The sequence below is a fragment of the Somniosus microcephalus genome, chromosome 10 (genome assembly GCF_052327205.1).
Source record: "Somniosus microcephalus isolate GS21.2 chromosome 10, FLI_Smic_1.0, whole genome shotgun sequence".
Classification (NCBI taxonomy): domain Eukaryota; kingdom Metazoa; phylum Chordata; class Chondrichthyes; order Squaliformes; family Somniosidae; genus Somniosus; species Somniosus microcephalus.
Genome location: NC_140996.1, coordinates 87,339,148 through 87,364,159, shown reverse-complemented (window position 1 = coordinate 87,364,159; position 25,012 = coordinate 87,339,148).

The following is a 25,012-nucleotide window of genomic DNA, read 5'->3' as shown; positions in this document are numbered from 1 at the left end:
ATTTATTATTTTTGTACAAAGTGTGCAAAACAAGACACTGTTCACCCATCACCCCTGTGCTCGCTGACCCACATTGGCTCCCGGTTAAGCAACGCCTTGATTTCAAAATTCTCATCCTTGTTTTAAAATCCCTCCATGTTCTCGCCCCTCCCTACCTCTGCAAATGCCTCCAGCCCCCAATCCCCCAAGATATCTGCGCTCCTCTAATTCTGCACTCCTGAGCATCCCTGATTATAATCACTCAACCATTGCTGGCCGTGCCTTCTGTTGCCTAGGCCCTAAGCGCTGGAATTCCCTCCCTAAAGCTCTCCACCTCACTATCTCACTTTCTTCATTTAAAATGCTCCTTAAACCCTACCTCCTTGACCAAGCTTTTCATCATCTGCCCTAATTTCTCCTTATGTGGCTCGGTGTCAAATATTTTGTCTTATAATACGCCTGTGAAACACTTTGGGACATTTTACTGCATTAAAGGCACTATATAAATATATAAGTTGCTGTTGCTGTTGGAATCATGAGCAAGGTGGTCAGCTGATAGCCCTTATTGCCCAGTAGCCACCCTCTGGTTTGTCATGGTGGCTCAAATGCAGATGGGACAGCGGACTGCCGCCGAATGAAGGCATCATGACTTCTGTCAGGATACCGAGCATTCACCTGCATGATTCGCTGAGTATGGTCACATACCAGCTGGACATTGAGGGGGTGGAATCCCTTTCGGTTGCGGTACATCTCAAAGTTGTCATGTGCACCCACAGTTGATGCACATGCATTCAATTGCACCCTGCACCATGGGGAAGCCTGCAATTCTCGCAAAGCCTTTTGCTGATTCTGCCTGCTGCTCTCTGGCTAGAGAGAAGGAAATTGTTGTGTATGTACCTTTAAGGGAATAACTGGTCTCAGACTGCAGTACCGGCAGTGACCACCCCTGTATAAAAGGCCCTAGCAGGCTTCTGTAGTTTCAGTTTCCAGGTTGTCTCCATTCAGTAAAGACATGTTATAATCAACTCCTGCAGTCCGTGTCTCAATTATACACGTTTATAATACTGGCGACGAGTAAGAAACGAACTTACCTGCAACTCGGCAGCACCTCAGACGACGTTATTGAAGGTCGAAGCCAGAAGAAAGAAAAAAAAAAATAATCCAAAGAAACTCGAGAAACAGGCATCGACCGCGGGCAACCGCCCTCCAAATCATCGAATTGAAAAGTACAGGAGAGACTGTCGAGAGCCAGGCTTGGTCTCCAGTCTGTGGTTTCCCAGCTAATCAGGCTGGTGGCAGGTAGTGCACTGATCCTTCCTGGGCTGCGGCGGGCTAGAGCTCGATCGGGTGGCTCTGCAACGGGGCCGGGCAGTTAGTCGGGAAGCAAAGAGAGAGAGAGAGGGTGGAGCACACAGGGCGCGGCTGGTGCTTCGCAGCCGGGCAGCGTTCGGACCTAAGAAGAGGGAGGGAAGTGTCCCAGAGGGTTCGCTCCACGACGGGAATGGTTCTTCAATTAACGGAGCAAATATTGAAGTGCGATAGAAAAATAAAAATACCGAGGAGAGCGGTGTTGGCAGCAGCGATCAGGGAGGCGCGAAGACCATAGGGCGTTGCCATTACAGGATAGTAAAATAAATATAATCGCCAGCAACAGCGTTGGCAGCAGCGGCAGCGGCGGGAAAGCGCGGGAGGCGCCATCTTAACTCGGCGGGGAAGAAGGAAAAGCGCGGGAGGTGTCATCTTAGATTTTCAAGATGCCAAAGACTGGCGATATCACTGCCTTCGATAATGCAATAGAAGACTGGACCACGTATGTGGAAAGAGTTGAGGTATATTGCGAGGCAAACGAAATAGCCGAGGGGAAAAAGGCATCGGTATTGCTAAATTTAATGGGCGCAAGAACGTACGGCCTATTGCGGGACCTGATTACTCCAGCCAAACCGAAGGCGAAGAGTTTTAACGAAATTGTTGCTATCCTACAGGAACACCTAAATCCTACACCGCTGCTGATAGCAGAAAGATTTAAATTCCACAGGAGAAATCAGCGTAAAAATGAGAGCAATGCTGATTACCTTACGGAACTATGCAAGCTATCAAAACACTGCCAGTTCGGAGCAGGGCTGGCAGATACCTTACGGGAAAAATTTGTCTGTGGACTCCTGAGTGAAGGAACCCAGAAGAGGTTACTCTCAGAGAAAGAGCTGACGCTAGATAAGGCTTTCAGCGTGGCAGTATCGTACGAAGCAGCAGCAAGGGGAGCTGCGGAAATACAACAGAAACCACAAGAATACGGCACCCACGAAATGACACGGGGATTTGCAAAATGTTATCGCTGCGGCAGAACAAACCATGACCAGAAGGACTGCTGGTCCAAGGACAAAATATGCAGGCAATGCGGAAAGATGGGACACATTGCACGAGTTTGCAGGTCTGGGAAGAAGACCAACGACAACAAAAAGGCTACTAAGGAACCGTACAGGAAAGTACAAAAGATGACAGACAGTAGTTCCGAAGACCAGATGAGCGATAGTGAATCCGGGAACAAGAGACGAAGCTGTCTCAAACTTCACAACGTAATCGCAAAAGAGGATCACTGAACCATTTGGGTCACCCTCACGATAGCCGGGTCCCAAGTCAAAATGGAATTGGATACAGGATCAGCTCTAACTGTCATGAATCGACGAGACTACGAGCGGCTATTCTCACACATACCCATGAGAGAGACATCCATTGTCCTGAGGATGTATACGGGGCAAAAAGTATACCCCAGAGGAAAAATAAGGGTGCCTGTCGAATACAAAGGCAAGAAAATACGGAAATTGTATCTCTACATTCTGCAAGATGGTGGACCATCGTTATTGGGACGTGAATGGATCAGAAAGATAAGTTTAGACTGGCACTCCATTCAGGCACTGACGGTGGCTGGTAAAAAGGATGACGACGTCACTCCTGGACGATTGTCAACAATCTTAGCTGACGCCAAAGAGGTATTTCAACAAGAACTAGGCACTCTTAAAGGCGTAACCACCTCGATAAAAATAGAGGAGAATGCAATTCCCAAGTTTTTCAAAGCAAGACCGGTACCATATGCAATTCGTCCAGCCGTCGAGGCAGAGCTGGAGAATCTGGAGAAGGCAGGCGTGTTATCTAAGGTAGACTGGAGCGAGTGGGCGGCACCCGTCGTCCCTGTCATGAAGAAAATGTTAAACAATAAGTCTGAGGAGCCAAGGAATGTTCGCATCTGTGGGAACTTCAAGGTGACGGTGAACCCAGTCCTTCACACAGTGCAATATCCTCTTCCAAGGATAGAAGATGTCTTCGCCTCACTATCTGGAGGGAAGCGTTTTACAAAAATTGACCTAGCACAAGCATATTTGCAGATGGAGGTTGAAGAATCCTCTAGGAAGTATCTCACGATAAACACTCACAAAGGTCTTTACCAGTATAATCGACTGGTATTCGGAGTAGCATCAGCTCCGACGATATGGCAAAGAGCGATGGAACAAGTCCTGCAACGGATTCCGGGGACTCAGTGTTACTTGGACGACATCCTAGTGACAGGTGAAGATGACAGTGAACACTTTGCCAACCTAGAGCAGGTGCTCACTAGACTACGTGAACATGGGCTACGAGCCAATCACCCTAAGTGCGAGTTTTTTAAGAAACAGATATCGTATTGTGGCCACATGATTGATGAAGAGGGGTTGCATAAGTCCCCTGACAAAATTGAAGAGGTAGTTAAGGCTCCAGCGCCTGAAAATGTGTCGCAACTGAGGTCATTCCTCGGATTGGTGAATTACTACCATAAGTTTTTGCCAAATTTGTCCACAATTCTGCATCCACTGAATGCCCTACTACGAATGGGAGTAGCATGGAAATGGAGTGATGAATGTAAGCGGGCCTTTCAGAAGAGTAAGGACCTAATCACTTCAAGAGAAGAATTGGCTCACTACAACCCATCACTATCGATAAGACTGGCGTGTGATGCATCTCCCTACGGCATTGGGGCGGTACTGTCACATAAATTCCTTGATGGTTAAGAGAGGCCGGTAGCTTTTGCGTCACGCCCGTTAACTTCAGCCGAGCGTAACTACGCCCAGATTGACAGAGAGGCCCTCAGCCTGGTGTGGGGGGTGAAGAAGTTCAATCACTACCTGCACGGTCAGAAATTTACTCTACTAACTGATCATCAACCTCTCGTCTCCATTTTCAACCCTCAGAAGGGCGTACCGATAATGGCGGCACAACGGCTACAGAGGTGGTCCCTTTTCCTAGGGGCACACCAATATGACATTGAGTACAAAGGAACTAAACAGCATGGGAATGCTGATGGATTGTCATGCCTACCGTTGCCGACGGTGGAAGAAGAACTGGCAGTGGATGCAGTGGAGTTATTCCACTCGACTATAGTCGAATGTCTCCGTGACGAATGCAAACATAGAAAAGGAAACACGAAATGACCCGACACTCTCTTGGGTCTATGATTTAACGGTGAAGGGATGGCCAGCACATGGTGAACCACTGCTGCCAGCATTCTCGCTGAGAAGAGAACAGCTGTCAGTGTGCAGAGGAACCTTGATGTGTGGATCCAGAGTAGTAATTCCACCCAAATTGAAGGATAGAGTGCTCAATGAGCTTCATGAGGGTCATCTGGGAGGGGTAAAAATGAAGAACTTAGCCAGAGCGTTTGTGTGGTGGCCGGGAATCGATAGAGAAATTGAAGAGATGACCAAGAGCTGTACAGGATGCCAGAAGGTCCAAAACGCCCCACCACAAGCCCCTCTACATCCATGGGAGTGTCCCTCATCTCCATGGCAAAGGGTGCACATTGATTTTGCTGGTCCCTTTATGGACTCGATGTTTTTAATTGCGGTGGATGCACATTCAAAGTTGCCAGAGGTAATAAAAATGTCCTCAACCACCACAGAAAAAACTATCACAGTCTTACGAACCATATTCGCCAGGAATGGGCTGCCTGAACAGATTTGCTCTGACAATGGACCACAGTTTGTGTCTGAAGAGTTCCGGATGTTCTTAAAGAACAATGGTGTTAAGCATTACACATCCGCCACATATCATCCAGCTACTAATGGATTGGCTGAGAGTTTTGTTCAAACATTCAAGAAGGCTATCAAGGCAATGTGTAATGAAAATATACCCCTACAACACAAGGTGGATAACTTCTTGTTTGCCTACCGGAATGCGACACATGCGGTTACCAACCAAACTCCAGCCATGATGTTCTTCAATCGAAGACTACGATGCCGCTTGGATTTGGTTAAGCCAAACGTCAGAAGAGATGTGGAGAACAGACAGTTTCAGAATATGAATGAAAGGCCGACCAGGAGTTTTAAGATAGGTCAACCAGTTTTGGCCCGGGACTACCGCACAGAGAAATGGCAGCCAGGAACGATCTGTACACGGCAAGGACCTCTAATGTATACCGTGGACGTTGGAGAGAGCATTGTAAGATGCCATGCTGACCAGGTTCTAGAGTCACTGGAAAACGTCAACTCCACACCACGATCTGATACACCTGGCGATGAAACCGAAGTTCCAATTGCATCTACCGCAGAATCGGTGATATTGGAAGCAGACGAACCAAACAACATTGATCCCGACGCAACCTTGCCAGAAGAACCTGATATCCCAAAGAGGCGTTATCCAGACAGAATCAGGAAGCCTCCTCAAAGACTGAACTTATAATTGCTTAACTTCAACCAATGTATCTAGCAACCGTAATTGTAATTGTAATTAGTTATTATTTAGTTGTTAAATGAATGTTATGTACTGTTTATCTAAAAGGGGAGGAATTGTTGTGTATGTACCTTTAAGGGAATAACTGGTCTCAGACTGCAGTACCGGCAGTGACCACCCCTGTATAAAAGGCCCTAGCAGGCTTCTGTAGTTTCAGTTTCCAGGTTGTCTCCATTCAGTAAAGACTTGTTATAATCAACGCCTGCAGTCCGTGTCTCAATTATACACGGACATAATAGAAATGTATTCAGCTCTCTTGGAATACAGAGGCTCAGTTACCTCCCTTATGCAACACTGGACAGCAAACTGGGAGATGTTGCAAATATCTCCTGCTCCAGCCCAGAAGGAGCCCGACACATAAAAGTTCATGGCCAACATAACCATCACAGCCACTGGCAATGCGGTCCTGCTCTGATGTTGCAGTTGTGGCTGCAGCAGGTGGCAGATTTCAGTGAGGACGTCCTTGGTGAAGCACAAACTTCTGACACACTGTTCCTCAGTGTGTCAGAAGTTTGTGTTCACAAGGACGCTCCTACACCCTGCAATCTGCCACCTGCTGACAACCCTTCCCCCCTACTCCTCCTCCCTCTTACAGCAGCTTGTCCTGCTCTGTGTCGCCTCTGCTCATTCTCCTGTCATGCCAACTGGATTGCCTACTACTGCATCCATGTCATGGAGCAAGTAGTCTGTGCAGAATCGTTGAAGTCAGGACAAAGTCCTTCAGAACCTGCCACACCAGTCACTGTAGAATTTGGCAGATTTAAATAACTGTACAAACCACCAAACATATCTACAGACTCAGGAACAGCCAGTAGAAGTCAACCAGCAACTTACACTTTAAGTAGGTGATGATCCCTTTAAATAGCACTGGTGGGGGGGTCCTTCCTGCTGCTGAATGTGTGTTCAGCTGTGCGAGGTTAAGAGAAGACATTAGCTGGTGTTGAGTTCCAAAATGGCAGTGTGGCATCACGACCTGCCTACTCTGCATACTTCCGACACATGCTCCCTGCGCCCGCAAAAAGTGTTGTGAAAGCATGGAATGCTTTGTCACAGGGAGTGGTTGCGGCAAGGAACATTGCACCATTTGAGGGAAAGTTGGATAAGCATTTGAAGCAGAGGAAGATAGAGGGCCAGTGGGAGAGAGTGGGGCACTCTTGTTAGTTTTGGATTGCTCCAGCAAGGAGCCGGTACAGACATGGTGGGGAAAATGGTTTATTTCTGTGCTGTAAACTTCTATGGTTCTATTGTTCAACACAATAGGATGACATACATTGTGTTGAAATGCATCATCACGGCACTTGCATGTGACATCACTGCACTGAAAATGAGGCCTGGCTTTTCTGACTCCTTTCCCTCACAAACTCCAAAACAAAAAATTAGCCTAATACATACTTTCATGAAGACAGTGCCACTTGATGCTCCCATGTGCCAATATTGGTTTGAAACATCAGAAAAAAAGCATTATCATATAATTCTGTCTAATTTATTTTCAGTCCACCCATGGCCTGTGAGTACGATAGAGTAGGTCTGACAAGTTCATCTCTACGTGAAGGCTGGTACCAGCAGTATATAAAGTTTGTGTGGTTCTTTAAATAACTACCAGGCATGGTTCCATTCCTTCCACAGTCAAACATGTATTCGCTTATACTTGTCTTTTTATATAAGTGTATATAACTCTGAACTATTACCACTCAACTTGTGGTTGAAATCATCAATTTTGTATTACATAGAAACATAGAAGACAGGAGCAGGAGTAGGCCCTTTGGCCCCTCGAGCCCACTCCGCTATTTAATGAGATCATGGCTGATCATCCAAATTCAATACCCTGTCCCTGCTTTCTCCCCATATCCCTTGATCCCTTTAGCCTCAAGAAATATATCCAACTCCTTCTTGAATATATTTAATGAAATGGCCTCAACTGCCCTGTGTGGCAGAGAAATCCACAGGTTCACCAAACTCTGGACTCCCCCGCCATTGGGAACATCCTTTCTGCATCTAGTCTGTCTAGTCCTGTTAGAATTTTATAAATTCCAATGAGATCCCCTCTCATTCTTCTAAACTCTAGCGAATATAAGCCTGATTGACCCAATCTCTCTTCATACGTCATTCCTGCCATCCCAGGTATCAGTCTGGTGAATCTTTGCTGCAACCTCTCCATGGCAAGAACATCCTTCCTCAGATAAGGCGACCAAAACTGCACACAATACTCAAGGTTTTTTCATTGATCTCCATTCATATATTTGACAGATCTTCCTGTCAAATGTATGAAGGGAGATTCCCTTCTGTGATTGGCTCCCCATGGCCCACGTGATCCCAGGGACTCTGTGAACTACATGCGCCTCTGGGAAACATGGGCTCTGCACTCTTGGAGTTTGGTGAGGCCCAGCATCGGAACCATGCACGTCCCAGGAGCCCTCAGATAAGGGCGCAGATTTTTCCAGATCACAGGCCTCCGCCCGCGGGAGGCCTGTGATCGGAAAATACGGGCCATTACATTTCTAACCCATCAGTCTTTCAAGTACCCTTTTATATAGCTAGCGAGATGGACATAGAAAGATGGACAAACAGTTAGAGAAAAAGAGGGAGAGATATAAATATATACGTAGATAGAAAGATGGAGAGATAGATAGAGAGATAGCTAGATGGATAGATAGACAGATAGCGAGATAATTATATGCATAGCCTGCACTAAACCTGACCTGGGACTTCTTCATGATGACATTAGGTGCATAAAAAATTGAAAAATATTCTGTTCCCAGGAATTGACAGCATTCACTGTGATAGGAACAAAAAAAATTAAACTCATCCCAATAAAAAGTATTTTGTGGAAAGATATCAACTAAGCCAAAGAACACATGAAGCAGTAATCATTGTTTACTATTACCCAGAGTAAACTAGACAGAGAGATAGATCGATAGATAGATAGATAGATGGATGGGTAGTCAGGCAAAATAATAGACAGATGGATAAATAGACAGACCGATAGACAAAGGCTTTAAGCTTATTTTCCCTATTCGGTGTCTCATTTACTCTCCCATATCAATGAATTGTTGTTTCCCTCTGATTACTTGCCTTTACACTAATAGGCTGAGTTAATGGTGCAGGAAAAGTTTTGCTCTTTAATTGTCATATTTGTGAACAATAAATAGTTTCCAGGTGGGAAACATTAGCCAAAATTATTCTGTCTCATTATCTTAAAAAGTATTTGGTATCTGAGCACTTTGTCCAATACCATGCACCTGGAACCTATTTATTGGTACACAAATGCAACAACTAGGGAGCAGAGCTTGCCATTTGGCTATTAGGGAAAAGCAAGAGTGCTACAGGGGAGTCAGGCAAAAGAAGAAGGTGGATCATGAATAAAGAATTATTGTGAAATAAGTGTTGAGTTTATAATGGCAGTTTATGCCGAGAATGAGCTACTGGCAGAACTGTGTTTTTTCTTTAAACAATTTCAAACATGTGGGTGTAATTGGTGTTTCATGAAAAAATACATGCCAACCCTTAAACTGCTCACCTTTTGTTGCAATTTGTTTCTAGTGATTTTCTATGTGAACTCTCACAAAAGCAAAGAAGATAAAATCATTATTGGCAGACATTTAGGAAACATTTGAGGTAGCCTCATTTTCCAAGCTCCACCTCAAAGCTGCAACTCCAGAAAAATTGCAGCACCCCACCACATAATTTGTTGTGGAATAAAAGCACTGCTTACTCATAAGCTAGATGCTACATAAGAATTACAAAATATATTAGATTGCATACATTCCATTCACAGAATACATGTCAAGGATCATTAGTTTGTGCAAAATAAATTTCTCATTAGAACTCATTGTGGCAAAAACAGAGTTTTCACACTGAGAGCTGTATATCTTTTATAGAGTGGCATTCCTTACAGTAAGTCAGATGTGCTGTTTCAAGAGGAATACTGGGGTGTAGCGGAGGGTTGCACATCTTCACTGAAAGTACTTGGAAATATGTTTGTAAAAGTTCTGCTCAGAGACTGTTAAGTAAGTATATTTTTCCTGAAATTGAGCTCGAGGCTCCTTAAGGTTCCAAAATGGCATCTGCGGAAACACTTCTGATGTGAAGTGCGTCAGACACTATATTGGTAAAGGGGTTTGCGAGATTACATTTGCCGGCAGCATGCAGAGCAGGCAGATCATGACATCAATCAACATGAAACACTGATTTGATGTCAGTGCTGCCATTTTGGACCTCCACGCTCCAGCCTATGCCCTCTCTTAACCTCGCACAGCTGAAGACATGTTAAGCAGCATTAATGGCCCTCATCAGCACTATTTAAAGGGATCATCAACTACTTACAGGTTAGTTACTGGTTTATTTCTTCTGGCACCATTTTGGGTGCTTTCTGTAGTCGTTTAAAGTTTCAATATTCTACAGGGAGTGGTATGGCAGGTGCTGAAGTACTTATCTGCTGACTTCAAGGCTTCTACACAAACCAGGTGCTCCCAGACATGGGTGGCCTGGTAGGCCTTCCTCTTGGAATTGGCCATGACTGGGTGATTGAAGAGAGGCCATGCTGAGCAGGACAAGTTGCTAGAAGAGGGAGGAGGAGGAAGGGGAGCAGGAGGCCATATCTGCAGAAGGTGCTTAGGGAGCAATTCTCATACCGGAGCTTCAGTGACGACCAATGTTTGAGACGTCGGCGATTCACTAAGGAGATTGTCACTTAAATCTGCCAACTGCTGCAGTCACAATTCCAAACTCAGAGCAGGGCAAGGACCGCATGGCCAGTGGATGTCACAATGACTGTGGCTATGAACCTTTATTCGTCTGGCTCCTTCAAGGCTGCTGCTGGAGATATTAGCAACATCTCCCAGTTTGCAGTGCACTGCTGCATAAGTGAGGTCACTGTGGCTCTCTATACAAAGAGAGACAGCTTCATCTCATTCCCTCTTGCCAGAGAGAAGCAGGCGGAGCAAGCACGAGGGTTTGCAAGGATTGCAGGCTTCCCCATGGTGCAGGGTGCCATTGACTGCACATACATTGCTTTGCGTGTGCCTCATGTCAACTCTGCCATGTACCTGAACTGAAAGGAATTCGACTCCATCAACGTGCAGCTGGTGTGTGCCCATAGGCAGTGCATCAAGCAGGTCTATGCCCGGTTTCCTGGCAGCAGTCATGATGCTTTCATTCTGCAGCAGTCCTCTGTGCGAGCTGTAATACATTTATAATACATTACAAGATATAAAGGAAAAGTAAACAAGTGACAACATTACAAAGGGAAAAGTTTAATTTGTCTCATATGTAGAAAACCGTATTTTCTAAATAAACAACCCCTTGAATATAATGGCCCCAAACCAGCGCTTCATCCTAAAAGCTAGAATCCAACCACTGGGCAATTCCACCACTAAATCCACCGAGTATCTGGAGGTCAGGGAGGTTCTCTGATTTGCATAGCACTGGTAGACAGTCACACCAGTTGTGGGTGCTTTTTAGGCAACCCCAGATCAGAGAGGTAGAGGAGACAGTCCTGACCAGCTGCCCTTTTCTGTGCCAATGCTACTGGCATGAAGAAACTTTGGACCAGGCACATAGGCCCTCTTACAGTTGGGGCGGACTCATCCATTGAAATGGCAATCTTTTATGGAGGATCCAGTTTAGGACCCAGGTCTTCCTTCAACAAACCTGTAATTTGATTAATTCTGGATCAAATCTTAATGGAGCTGTGAGACAGAAAAAATGCTCCTAAGCTGTCATTATTGCCTTCCAAGGAAATGCTTGAATTCCATCTTGAGGTCACTATATATATATATAGTCTTGCATCCAATATATATCCGTCAAATATCACATCTCAGGTGTCATATTTGATTTGTAAAATATACATCATCCTTGCACCACATAGCGTGACAATTGATATTTATAAAATCACAACAAATCACAGAGAGGAAAACATCAATCAAAAGCAGGCAAAGTGGCTTTATGTTTAGAAATGCATTAAAGTTACGACACAGAAACAGGTCATTCAGGCCAAACAGTCTCCACATGAGCAACTTCAAATCAGCAACTACTAAGGATGGAGAAAAACAGCCAATGAGAATCAGCAGAAGTTATCAATTAAAAAACACGGTGACCAAAGAAACCACTCCAATTGAGTGGGACACCGGAACTTACGAGACCATCTCATATAAAAGACACTGGGGTTGATTTGAATTGTTCCTGCCGGGCATTTAACACCGCACCCAACTTTGGGCAGGGTGTAAAACAGGCGTCTGACCCGCTGCCTCCTGTTTCTTTCCCAGCAGGAACAGTTCAAATTGCCCTTCATGTTATTAATAGTTTGCTGAGGAAAGCTGCAAGAATTCTAGGCTCTGCCTTTCATTTTTCAACAGTCAGATCAGTTCATTTATAAGGGGGTTATAGTATTAGGGCTGATTCCTCAGTCAGGTGCTGTTGGTGTGGAGCAGTGCCCACAGGGAACACAAATTAAGAAATGACGGATTGGCTTCCGAGTACTCTGACCATCAATCCAAATGGTTGGATAGTCAGGGACTGTGGGCCTGTGATTTCCTGGGGCAATCTACTGCAGAATCAGCCCTGTTGTGTAAATTTGGTGATTATCATACATAAGGCTCTTCCTGTGTATTTTTTCAATGTACTGTATGTTTGTTTTTCCTTAAATAAATCTGATTAAGTAGTTTAGCCTGTCGCAGTCGTCTGATTATATATTATTATTTTCCACCTTCTGAGGTGATAGGATAACATGATGGACAGCTAATGATTTACAGTAAATCAGGGGTTAATTATTAAGCACTAGCTGGAGTACCCGTCGTTGCCGAGGGAAATGAAGAAACCTCTGCCATGTTTATAAAACTATTTATGAAACTGTTGGGATTGAAGAGCTCTTCCTAAGCACCCAGGAGGTGGTTCTTTAACTTCATTTTTTTAATGGAGAGGGAAGGAGAGAGAGAGAGAGAGAGAGGGAAGGAGAGAGAGGGGGAAGGAGAGAGAGAGGGGGGGAAGGTGAGAGAGAGTGAGGGGGAAGGATAGAGAGAGAGGGGGGAAGGAGAGAGAGGGGGAAGGAGAGAGAGAGAGAGGGGAGGAGAGAGAGAGAGAGGGGGAAGGAGAGAGAGACAGAGAGAAGAGAGAGAGGGAAGGAGAGAGAGACAGAGAGAGAGGGGGAAGGAGAGAGAGAGAGGGGAAGGAGAGAGTGAGAGAGGGGGAAGGAGAGAGAGAGGGGGAAGGAGAGAGAGAGAGGGGAAGGAGAGAGAGAGAGGGGGAAGGAGAGAGAGAGAGGGGGAAGGAGAGAGAGAGGGGGGAAGGAGAGAGAGAGAGGGGGAAGGAGAGAGAGAGGGGGAGGAGAGAGAGAGAGAGGGAAGGAGAGAGAGGCAGAGAGTGAGAGGGAAGGAGAGAGAGACAGAGAGAGAGAGGGAAGGAGAGAGAGACAGAGAGAGAGAGGGAAGGAGAGAGAGAGTGGGAAGGAGAGAGAGACAGAGAGAGGGAGGGAAGGAGAGAGAGAGAGAGGGAAGGAGAGAGAGACAGAGAGGGAAGGAGAGAGAGAGAGGGGGGTAAGGAGAGAGAGAGAGGGAAGGAGAGAGAGAGAGAGAGAGAGAGGGAAGGAGAGAGAGACAGAGAGAGAGAGGGAAGGAGAGAGAGACAGAGAGAGAGAGGGAAGGAGAGAGAGAGTGGGAAGGAGAGAGAGACAGAGAGAGAGAGAGAGGGGGTGAAGGAGAGAGAGAGAGAGAGAGGGGGAAGGAGAGATAGAGAGGGGGAAAGGAGAGAGAGAGAGGGAAGGAGAGAGAGGCAGAGAGAGAGAGGGAAGGAGAGAGAGACAGAGAGAGAGAGGGAAGGAGAGAGAGACAGAGGGGGAAGGAGAGAGAGACAGAGAGAGAAGGGGAAAGAGAGAGAGGGGGATGGAGAGAGAGAGAGAGAAGGAGAGAGAGAGGGGGGGAAGGAGAGAGAGAGAGAGAGGGAAGGAGAGAGAGAGAGAGAGAGGGAAGGAGAGAGACAGAGGGAAGGAGAGAGAGAGGGGAAGGAGAGAGAGAGAGGGGGAAGGAGAGAGAGAGAGGGGGGAAGGAGAGAGAGAGAGAGAGGGAAGAAGAGAGAGAGAGGGAAGGAGAGAGAGACAGAGAGAGAGAGGGAAGGAGAGAGAGAGAGAGAGGGAAGGAGAGAGAGAGGGGGGAAGGAGAGAGTGAGAGGGAGGGAAGGAGAGTGAGACAGAGAGGGGAGGAGAGAGAGACAGAGAGAGAGAGGGAAGGAGAGAGAGAGAGAGGGAAGGAGAGAGAGAGAGAGGGGGAAGAGAGAGGAGAGACAGAGAGAGAAGGGGAGAGAGAGAGAGTGAAGGAGAGAAAGAGAGAGGGAAGGAGAGAGAGAGAGCGAGAGGGAAGGAGAGAGAGGCAGAGAGAGAGAGGGAAGGAGAGAGAGACAGAGAGAGAGAGAGGGAAGGAGAGAGAGAGAGGGAAGGAGAGAGAGAGAGAGAGGGAAGGAGAGAGAGACAGAGAGAGAGAGAGGGAAGAGAGAGAGAGAGAGGGGGAAGGAGAGAGAGACAGAGAGAGAGAGGGAAGGAGAGAGAGCAAGAGGGAAGGAGGGAGTGAGGGTAGGAGATAGAGAAGAGAGGAAAACACCCCGGGAAGGGGCTGGACTCAGAGCCCGGCGGGTGAAGAAGGGCGGCCGCCATTTTGTGAGGTCGGCGGGAATTTGAATCGCGGCGGCCGAAGGAAGGAAGGAAGGATGAAGGCGAGATTGTCATTTTAAAATATTTAAAAAAGGATCCAGAGAGAGGAGATGTAGGTGAAGCCGGAGGTTGTAATTGCTCGGGCTGTGTGTGTGTTGTGTGAGGAGACGGAGACTCTCCGCAGCCCCGCCAGACGCCATCTGAGGTGAGTCTCTCTCTCTCTCTGCGCTTTACTAATGCTCTGAGCTCGGGGATTGATGTTGAGGCGGTAGGCCGAGGATCACTGGCCTCCTCCTCCTCTTTCACACTGAGTTTGAGCTGAGCCCAGCCCCCCCCCCCGGGTGTGTGGGGGTGGATTGGCTGGGGGCAGGGAGGAAGGAGAGAATGGCGCCGAGTCCTCTCTCACACACCCCGAGCCCCCCGGGGCTGTAATAGAGCCAGCTTCCCTCTCCCCCGGGCTCTCGGGCCGCGGGCGGGGTTGAGACTGCAGGGAAGGGATAGGACTCAGAGGCTGGCCTTGGTGACCCGGAGCCCCCGTGCATGGCGGCTCCCGTTCTGGACCGCCGCCGCTGCTCACCTGCTCACTTTCGATCGTGCTGACCACTGATGAGCTCTCGCTCCGGTTTTTTCCCCCGCTCCCCGCACTAACTGCAGGCTGTAGGATTAGGCCCCGCCCACACATGCCATGAAATGCCCCCCGTGATCACAGAAATCACAGAAACCCCACAGTGCAGATAGAGGCCATTTCGGCCCATCGAGCCTGCACCGACACATATCCCACCCGATCCCCGTAACCCCTACACCAACACATATCCCACCCTATCCCCGTAACCCCACATATTTAATCCCCCTAACGCTAAGGGTCAATTTATCATAGCCAATCAACCTAACCTGCACATCTTTGGACTGTGGGAGGAAATGCAGCGCGCTTCCCCCGTAGGATTGGTCAACCATCACGTCGCTCAACGCTAATGAGCTGATACATCACTCAACACTAATGAGCGGATTATTACCATTTTTTGAAGGGTTTTCCAAAAGTAAATACACCTATGACACTCCCCTAATCATAAGCTTTCTTTTGATATAACATATATGTAGGTACACTCTATAACTTTTGAGTTAAGCCGCGGACATACAGACAGACAGACACCACCATCCTTTTATATATATAATATATATACTAGCTAAAGTGCCCGGCGGTGCCGAGGGTCTTTTGAGGGGATGTTGTTGTTGGAAGAGAGAGAGAGCAACTGGGGGGAAGAGAGAGAGCGACTGGGGGGGAAGAGGCAGAGCGACTGAGGGGAAGAAGGGGGGGAAGGGGGGAAGGGGGGGAAGAGGGGGGAAGGGGAGGGGAGGAGGGGAGGGGAGGAGGGGGGGGAGGGGATGGGAGGGGGGAGGGGAGGGGGGGGGAGGGGAGGTGTGGGGGGAGGGGGCGGGGGGGGAGGTGGAGGGGGGAGGGTTGGGGCGGGGGAGGGGGAGGGGGGGCGAGGGGGAGGGGGAGGGGGAAGGGGGGAGGGGGGAAGGGGAGAGGGGGAGGGAGAGGGGGGAGTCCCCGAGCTCCGCCCCCCGATGTCCCGAGCCCCGCCCCTGCCGAGGCCCGATCTCACGAGGCCCGATGTCCCGAGCCCCGTGCCCCGCCTCCCGATCTCCCAAGCGCCGATCTCCCGAGGCCCGATCTCACGAGCCCCCGCCCCCCCCGATCTCCCGAGGGTCGCCCCCACCCCCCCCCGATCTCCGGAGGCCCGATCTCCCGAGCCCTGCCCCCCCGTCGAGCCGCTTCAAGAGCAGAGAGAGAGACGCCGCCGCGCAACCTACCGCGTGAGGCCCGGCCGGACTCAAGTCGCGCGCGCTGACTCCTGCCCCACCCACATTTACTAACATGGCGGTGGTGGCGACGCTCGGCTCAGGCCCGCCCCCTCCAGCCTTCACAAAGATGTCGGAGATCGCGAGGCACTTGTTCAGCGCGACGGGAGGTGCCTAGCTCGGGCATGGATGGGCAACAGAGGCCCAGGCTTACAGGCCTGGAAAAACGGTTAACGGTAGGAAAATTCTAGATGTTACAGAAAAGATTTACAAATTAATTAACTTTTTTAAAAAAACAATTTAGCAACTTTTTTTTTGCTGGAAATGTAGATTTGAAAAGAAACACGCAGAAAGCGGAAAAAAGAAATGAAAAGTTTGGAATCAAGATGGTGGCGACTCACCTCGGTTCAGAACGGTAAGGCCCGCCCACAGACGTACTGATTGGTGGACCGTCAGGTCACCGAAGCGTAGGATTGGTCAATCGTCCCATCACTCGACTCTAGGAGGGCCCGCCTGCACGCGCCAGGAACCGCCCCCGCCACGCAGCAATTGTTCGACTGTCGGGTCGCTCGACCGTACGATTGGTCGACCTCGACGTCACTCGATGTTAATGAGCGGATAATGAGCGGAATGTTGAAAGTTTTTTGGATACCACGGGTGCAATTTCTGTCTGGCCGAAACGTAAATATGCTTATGACGGTTCTGGAATCGTAAGCTTTCTTTCGATGTAACACACGTGTAGGTACACTCTATAACTTTCGAGTTTATACAATACAGACAGACAGACAGACAGACGGAATGACAGACAGACAGATCGACCGCTTTATATATAGATAAAATAGATAGATTGATGCATTAGCCCACCCATGGCAGAGAATTAACATACAGATCTCAGTTCATTCGGGAATCTCATGCAAACTCTAGTCTACTGGTGAACAGGAAAAAAAGTGTTCATAAGATCTTGATCTACAGCACACACTGGTCTCCACGTCAGTTATCTGTTGGAGCCACTCAGTGATTTATTCCACATGAGCCACTCATATATCCTCTACTGATACAACAACATGTATTTATATAGCGCCTTTAACATAGTAAAATGTTCCAAGGCGCTTCAAATGAATATTTTAAAACAAAATTTGACACCGAACCACATAAGGAGAAATTAGGGCAGGTGACCAAAAGCTTGGTCAAAGAGGTAGGTTTTAAGGAGCGTCTTAAAGGAGGAAAGAGAGGTAGCGAGACAGAAAGGTTTAGGGAGGGAATTTCAGAGCTTAGGGCCTAGGCAGCTGAAGGCCACCAATGGTTGAGTGATTAAAATCAGGGATGCTCAAGAGGCCAGAATTAGAGGAGTGCAGATATCTCAGGGCTGAGGGGCGGGGGGGGGGCGGTTGGAGGGGGGGCTGCTGAGGGAGGGGCAGAGATGGGCAATGTTACGGAGGTGGAAATAGGCGGTTTTAGTTATGCCGTGGATATGTGGCCAGAAGCTCATTTCAGGTTCAAATATGGCACCAAGGTTGCTAGCAGTCTGGTTCAGCCCCAGACAGATGCTAGAGAGAGGGATAGATTGAGTGGCTACAGAATGGAGTTTGTGCGGGGACTAAATGGCTTCGGTCTTCCAATATTTAGTTGGAGGAAATTTCTGCTCATCCAGTACTGGATGCTGGACAAGCAGAATGACAAGTTAGAGACAGTAGAAGGGTTAAGAGAAGTGGTGGTGAAGTAGAGCTGGGTGTCATCAGCGTACATGTGGAAATTGACGCTGTGTTTTCAGATGATGTCACTAAGGGACGGCATGTAGATGAGAACTAGGAGGGGGGTCAAGGAAAGATCCTTGGGGGACACCAGAACGAGAAGAGAAGCCACTGCAGGTGAGTCTCTGACTACGATTAGATAGATAAGATTGGAACCAGGCGGTGCAGTCCCACCTAGTTGAACGACAGTGGAGAGGCGTTGGATTAGGTGGTCAACCATGTCAAAGGCTGCAGACAGGTCGAGAAGGATGAGAAGGGATTGTTTACCTTTGTCACAGTCACATAAGATGTCATTTGTGACTTTGATAAAAGCCGTTTCGATACTGTGGCGGGGCGGGAATCTGATTGGAGGGATTCATTCATGGACTTGCGGGAAAAAGATGGGCACGGATTTGGGAGGCGACAACACATTCAAGGACATTGGAGAGGAAAGGGAGGTTGGAGGTGGGGCGGGGGTTTGCAAGGACGGAGTGGTTAAGTGTTTTTTTGAGGAGAGGGGTGATGAAGGCAGATTTGAGGGAGAGGGGGACAGTACCTGAAGAGAGAGAACCTTTAACAATATCAGCTAACATGGGAGCCAGAAAAGGAAGTTGGGTGGTCCGCAGTTTAGTGGGAATAGGGTAGAGGGAGCAGAAAGTGGGTCTCATGGACATGAGGGGAGATCGGAGAGAAACTGGAGAAAGATGCAAGTTCAGGGCTAGGACAGGGGGTGGAACCTTAGAGGAAGATTGGCCCAGTGGGCATGGGGAAGGAAGGGAAGTGGCAGAGGCAGCTGATCGGATGGTCTCAATCTTAGAGACAAAAAAGTCCACGAGCTCCTTGCACTTGTTGTTGGAGGTGAGTGTGGAGGAGACAGGGCCAAAGGGTTTAAAAAGATGGTTTGAAGTAGACAAAAGAAGCCAGGGGTTATCTTTGCATTCCAGAATGATTATGGAATAGTGAGCAGTTTTGGCAAATGAGAGCAGGACCCGATAATGCCACATCAGTTCAAGCCTGTGTCCATTGGACTTACAGGAGAGAAGATGGGGGCTGTACCAGGGTAATGGCCAGGGTGAGAGAGAGTAATTGTTTTAATAGGGACTAGGGCATCAATGGTGGCGGTGAGGGTGTGGCTGAGCAGATCGGTAGCTGCAGAAGTGTCATGGTGAATGGAGGGCCAAGGGTTGGACAGTTGGGATTTCATAAGTGCATTTGTAGGTGACGTGGGGGAGAGCGGGTGGACACAGCAGGAAGTAGGGTTGTGCGATGGGAAGGGGGATGTGGGTGGAGATCAATAGAAGACAAATAACATGTAGAAATTCATTATTCATATAGAAAAACATAGAAAACATAGATGATAGGAGCAGGAGTGGGCCATTCGGCCCCTCGAGCTTGTTCAGCCATTTAATGAGATCATGGCTGATCATCCAAATTCAGTACCCTGTCCCTGCTTTCTCTCCATATCCCTTAATCCCTTTAGCCTTAAGAAATATATCTAACACCTTCTTCAATATATATAATGAATTGGCCACAACTGCCTTCTGTGGTAAAGAATTCCACAGGTTCACCACTCTCTGGGTGAAGAAATTCCTCCTCATTTCAGTCCTAAATAGGTTACCTCTTATCCTTAGACTGTGACACCTGGTTCTGGACTCCCCCGCCATCGAGAACATCCATCCTGCATCCAGTCTGTCTAGTCCTGTTAGAATTTTGTAATTTTCAATGAGATTCTCATTCTTCTAAACTCTAGCGAATATAAGCCGAATCGATGCAATCTCTCTTCATACATCATTCCTGCCATCCCAGGTATCAGTCTGGTGAATCTTCGCTGCACTCCCTCAATGGCAAGAACATCCTTCCTCAGATAAGGAGACCAAAACTGCACACAATGCTCAAGGTGTGGTCTCATCAAGGCCCTGTACAACTGCAGCAAGTCATCCTTGCTCCTGTATTCGAATCCTCTCGCTATGAATGCCAACATACCATTTGCCTTCTTAACCGCCTGCTGCACCTGCATGCTTACCTTCAGCGACTGGTGCACAAGGACACCCAGGGCTCATTGCACTTCCCCTTCTCCCAATCTATTGCCATTCAGATAATAACCTGCCTTCCTGTTTTTGCCACCAAAGTGGATAACCTCGCATTTATCCACATTATACTGCATCTGCCATGCATCTGCCCAATCACCCAACCTGTCCAAATCATACTGGAGTTTCTCTGCATCCTCCTCACAGCACACACGCCCACCCAGCTTTGTGTCGTCTGCAAACTTGGAGATATTACATCTAGTTCCCTCATCTAGATCAATAATATATATTGTGAATAGCTGGGGTCCTAGCACCGATCCCTACGGTACCCCACTAGTCACTGCCTGCCACTCGGAAAAAGACCCGATTATTCCAACTCTTTGCTTCCTGTCTGCCAACCAGTTCTCTATCCAAGTCAGTACCTTACCCCCAATCCCATGTGCTTTAACTTTGCATGCCAATCTCTTACGCGGGACCTTATCGAAAGTCTTCTGAAAGTCCAAATACACCACATCCACTGGTTCTCCCTTATCTATTCTATCAATTACATCCTCAAAAAGTTGCAGTAGATTAGTCAGCATGATTTACCTTTTGTAAATTCATGTTGACTTTGTCTGATCCTGTCACTGTTTTCCAAGTGCTCTGCTATTACATCTTTTATAATGGAGTCTAGCATTTTCCCCACTACTGATGTCAGGCTTACCGGTCTATAATTCCCCATTTTCTCTCTACCACCTTTTTTAAATAGTGGGGTTACATTAGCTACACTCCAATCCATGGGATCTGTGCCAGAGTCTATAGAATTTTGTAAGATGACCAGCAATGCATCTACTATTTCTAGGGCCACTTCCTTAAGTACCCTAGGATGTAGATTATCAGGCCCTGGGGATTTATCGGCCTTCAATCCCATCAATTTCCCTAACACCATTTCCCTACACATACTGAATTGATTCAGTTTGTCCCTCTCATTAGATCCTATGTCCCGCAGTTTTTATGCCCCTGCAAGCTTACTCTCATACTCTTTTTTCCCCCTCTTAATTAATCCCTTTGTCCTCCTTTGCTGAATCCTAAACTGCTCCCAATCCTCAGGTTTGCTGCTTTTACTGGCCAATTTATATGTCCTCTACTTGGATCTTATGCTGTCCCTAATTTCCCTTGTTAGCCACCGTTGCGCCACATTTTTTGTTTTATTTTTATGCCAGAAAGGGATGAACAAATTCTGTAGTTCATCCATGCAATCTTTAAATGTTTGCCATTGCCTATCCACCATCAACCCTTTAAGTAACATTCCCCAATCCATCCGAACCAACTCACGCCTCATACCATCATAGTTTCCTTTATTTAAATTCAGGACCCCAGTCTCTGAGTCAACTTCTTCACTCTCCATCTTAATGATCACTCCTCCCCAAGGGGCCGCGCACAACAAGATTGCTAATTAATCCTTTCTCATTACATAATACCCAGTCTAAGATGGGCTGATCTCTAGTTGGTTCCTCGACATATTGGTCCAGGAAACCATCCCGTATACACTCTAGGAATTCCTCCTCCACAGTATTGTTACTGCAGGAAACTCTCATTTAAATGGCATCTAAATATCTGGAATTCTCTATTAACCAGCAAAATTCTCACTCCAAAAACAACACCTCAATAACCGGCAATGTTGCCGAGTTCGAATCTGAGTCTCCCGCGATGGCTAAGTTAGTCAGTCAGGCTAGTTCTCCAAACTGTCACTACTTGGCTTCTTGGTGCTGTTAGAAGTCGGAACACCTCAATACCCCTATACCAGGAGTCTGACTCTCCCGCGCTGCTGGTAGTCTCTTCTGATCCAACATTTTACAGGGCTACTGTGTGTCTCCCACACTGCTGGTAGTCATTGCATTGCATTACCCTCAACTGGCAGTACTGTACTTAATCAAGCATCTTCCACCATCCATTTAACACAACATTCTGTCGGTGAGTACCCAATTACTGTAAACTGCACATTTCTTGACTTTTTAATTTTGCTTTGTTAAAAATAGCCTCGATAGATAACCCTCTCTGTCATCCGGAATTTTTGATGAACCGGCAACATGCCGGTCCCGTAGATGCCGGATACCAAAGAGTTTCCTGTAATTTGGTTAGCCCAATCTATATGTAGATTAAAGTCACCCATGATAACTGCTGTGCCCTTATTGCACGCTTCTCTAATTTCCAGTTTAATGCCATCCCCAACCTCAGCATTACTGGTTGGGGGTCTGTATACAATTCCCACTAACGTTTTCTGCCCCATAGTATTTCTCAGCTCTACCCATACAGGTTCCACATCATCAGAGCTAATATCCTTCCTTACTATTGTGTTAATCTCCTCTTTAACTAGCAATGCTACCCCACCTCCTTTTTCCTTTTTGCCTGTCCTTCCTGAAAACTGAATACCCCTGGATGTTAAATTCCCACCCTTGGTCACCCTGGAGCCAAGTCTCCGTAATCCCAATTATGTCATATCCATTTACATCTATTTGCGCAGCTAATTCATCCACCTTATTACGAATGCTCCTCGCATTAAGACACAAAGGCCTAGAAATTGGGTATAGCCCCGCTTGAGGCGTTAGAACTGGCGCTGCGCAAAGTTTATAGCCAGACGAAACTTATCGCCGCCTGGCGCGATATTGGGTTGCATCGCCCCTAAAGGTGATTGAGGTGCGAATTCAGGCATTGCAAGGGAGTCCTAAGGTGCTAAACTTCTGGCGCAACCCAATATCGGAGCGGACGGGCGCAGCGCAGGTGCTCTCAATTACCGATGACCACGAGACTTCCAGGCGCCGGCCAGCTCTTAAAGGGGTGGGTCAGTCAGCTTCAGCATCCACACTCTGCGCCTTGCAGGCCTCAGAATCGGCGCAGGCCCTTCTCTGGCGCTAAAATCTTGGACCAGATGGAGAAGGTGAGACAGAGAGCAGAGCGCTTCACCAATGAGGCTCTGGAGCAATTGGTAGCCGCACTGGAGCGCCGGCGAGATGTTCTCTACCCAGACAATGGCAGGAGGCCGAATCATAAGGACTACCGACGAGCTTGGAGGGATGTATGCCAGAGGGTCAACTCCAGCAGCATGGTGATCAGGAGCCTTGTCCAATGCAGAAAGAAATTCAATGACCTCACTTGGGTCGTGAGGGTGAGTGTTGTTTCTGCAAACTTCTGGATCCCTTCATTTGCACCTGACTTTATGGCTACAGGGTGGGCTGTGCCCCATTGGCCATATGCCAGCAAGCACCCATGGCCCTTTCTGGGCACACGCATGCACATTTGGCTCAAGGCGTCATTTAAGAACTCTTGCTCCATGGGGGGCATGAGATGATCACTCAGGGCATCATGTAAGGGCTCTTCCACCATGGGGGGCATGAGATGATCACTCAGGGCATCTCAGGGGGGCACGGTGGCATAGTGGTTAGCACTGTTGCCTCACAGCGCCAGGGACCCGGGTTCAAATCTGGCCTCGGGCAACTGTCTGTGTGGAGTTTGCACATTCTCTCTGTGTCTGCGTGGGTTTTCTCCGGGTGCTCCGGTTTCCTCCCACAGTCCAAAGATGTGCGGGTTAGGTTGATTTGGCTATGATAAATTGACCCTTAGTGTTGGGGGATTAAATGTGCGGGGTTACGGGGATAGGGTGGGATATGTGTCGGTGCAGGCTCGATGGGCCGAAATGGCCTCTATCTGCACTGTAGATTGTGTGTGTGTGTGTGTGTGATCATCCTTTCCCCTGCAGTCCAAGCTGGCGAGGATTGGCAAAGACCAGCTTCGCACCGGTGGAGGACCTCCACAAGTGGCGCTACCAACCAAATTTCTAGGCCAAAGCCTTCAGGCTTGATTTTTTAACACTCTTAGGCCTAGAAATTCAGTTGTTAGCACCAGCGATTAGCGCCTAAAGAGCCCGAGAATTGGGTCATTACCCAATTTTCGGGCGGGCGCAGCGAATATAGCACCACCTCCCATATTGAGTATCCTTTTAGCGCCGGCGCTAACTCTTTTCGCTCACCCGCGGGCGCAGGCAGATCATGACGTCATTTCAGTGTGCAACGCCTTTTTGGCGCCCTGGACCGGATATTCGGTGGCGCCCGCAACCTTTTCGCCTGGCGCTATTAGTGACAGTTGGATGGAGCGTTCCCAGGCCCTTCTCGGACTCGGGGGGCGCTATTTAAAGGGGACAGCACTAGTATAAAAGCTGCAGCCATTTGGGCTGGCCATTCTGATAGTTGCTGGAGAGAGTTGCTGACCTTCTGTTGGACAGTAATTTTCTCATTGAGCCTTCGGAGGCACTGGCACTGGCAGCTTGAGGGCCCGGCTCCCGAGCTGGTGATGCAGCATCTGAAAGCAGGGAGGTGGAAGAGTGGCGTTAGCAAAAGGACAGCTTGGCAGCAAGGGATGCCAGATTGCGGCAAGGCTATGACATGGGTCCACAGTGAGAAAGCATGCTTGCGGGGGGAACAAGTGGAAGGAGACAGTTGTAAAAGGTGAGAACATTACCAGCGCTGTCGACAATGGGGTCAGCAGCTGCAGTGGTTACAGGACCACTCAGACGTCCTCCAAGAATCTGGTGGACTCTCTCCTCGAGATCCGTGAGAATGATCACTTGTGGAGGTCCTCCACCGGTGCGAAGCTGGTCTTTGCCAATCCTCGCCAGCTTGGACTGCAGGGGAAAGGAGGGGAAGTTATGTTACATGATGCCCTGAGTCATCATCTCATGCCCCCCATGGTGGAAGAGCCCTTACATGATGCCCTGAGTGATTATCTCATGCCCCCCATGGTGCAAGAGCCCTTACATGACGCCTTGAGTCAAATGTGCATGTGTGTGCCCAGAAAGGGCCATGGTGCTTGCTGGCAGATGGCCAATGGAGCACAGCCCACCCTGTAGCCATAAAGTCAGGTGCAAATGAAGGGATGCAGAAGTTTGCAGAAACAACACTCACCCTCACGACCCGAGTGAGGTCGTTGAATTTCTTTCTGCATTGGACAGGGCTCCTGGTCACCATGCTGCTGGAGTTGACCCTCTGGTATACATCCCTCCAAGCTCGTCGGTAGTCCTAATGATTCGGCCTCGTGCCATTGTCTGG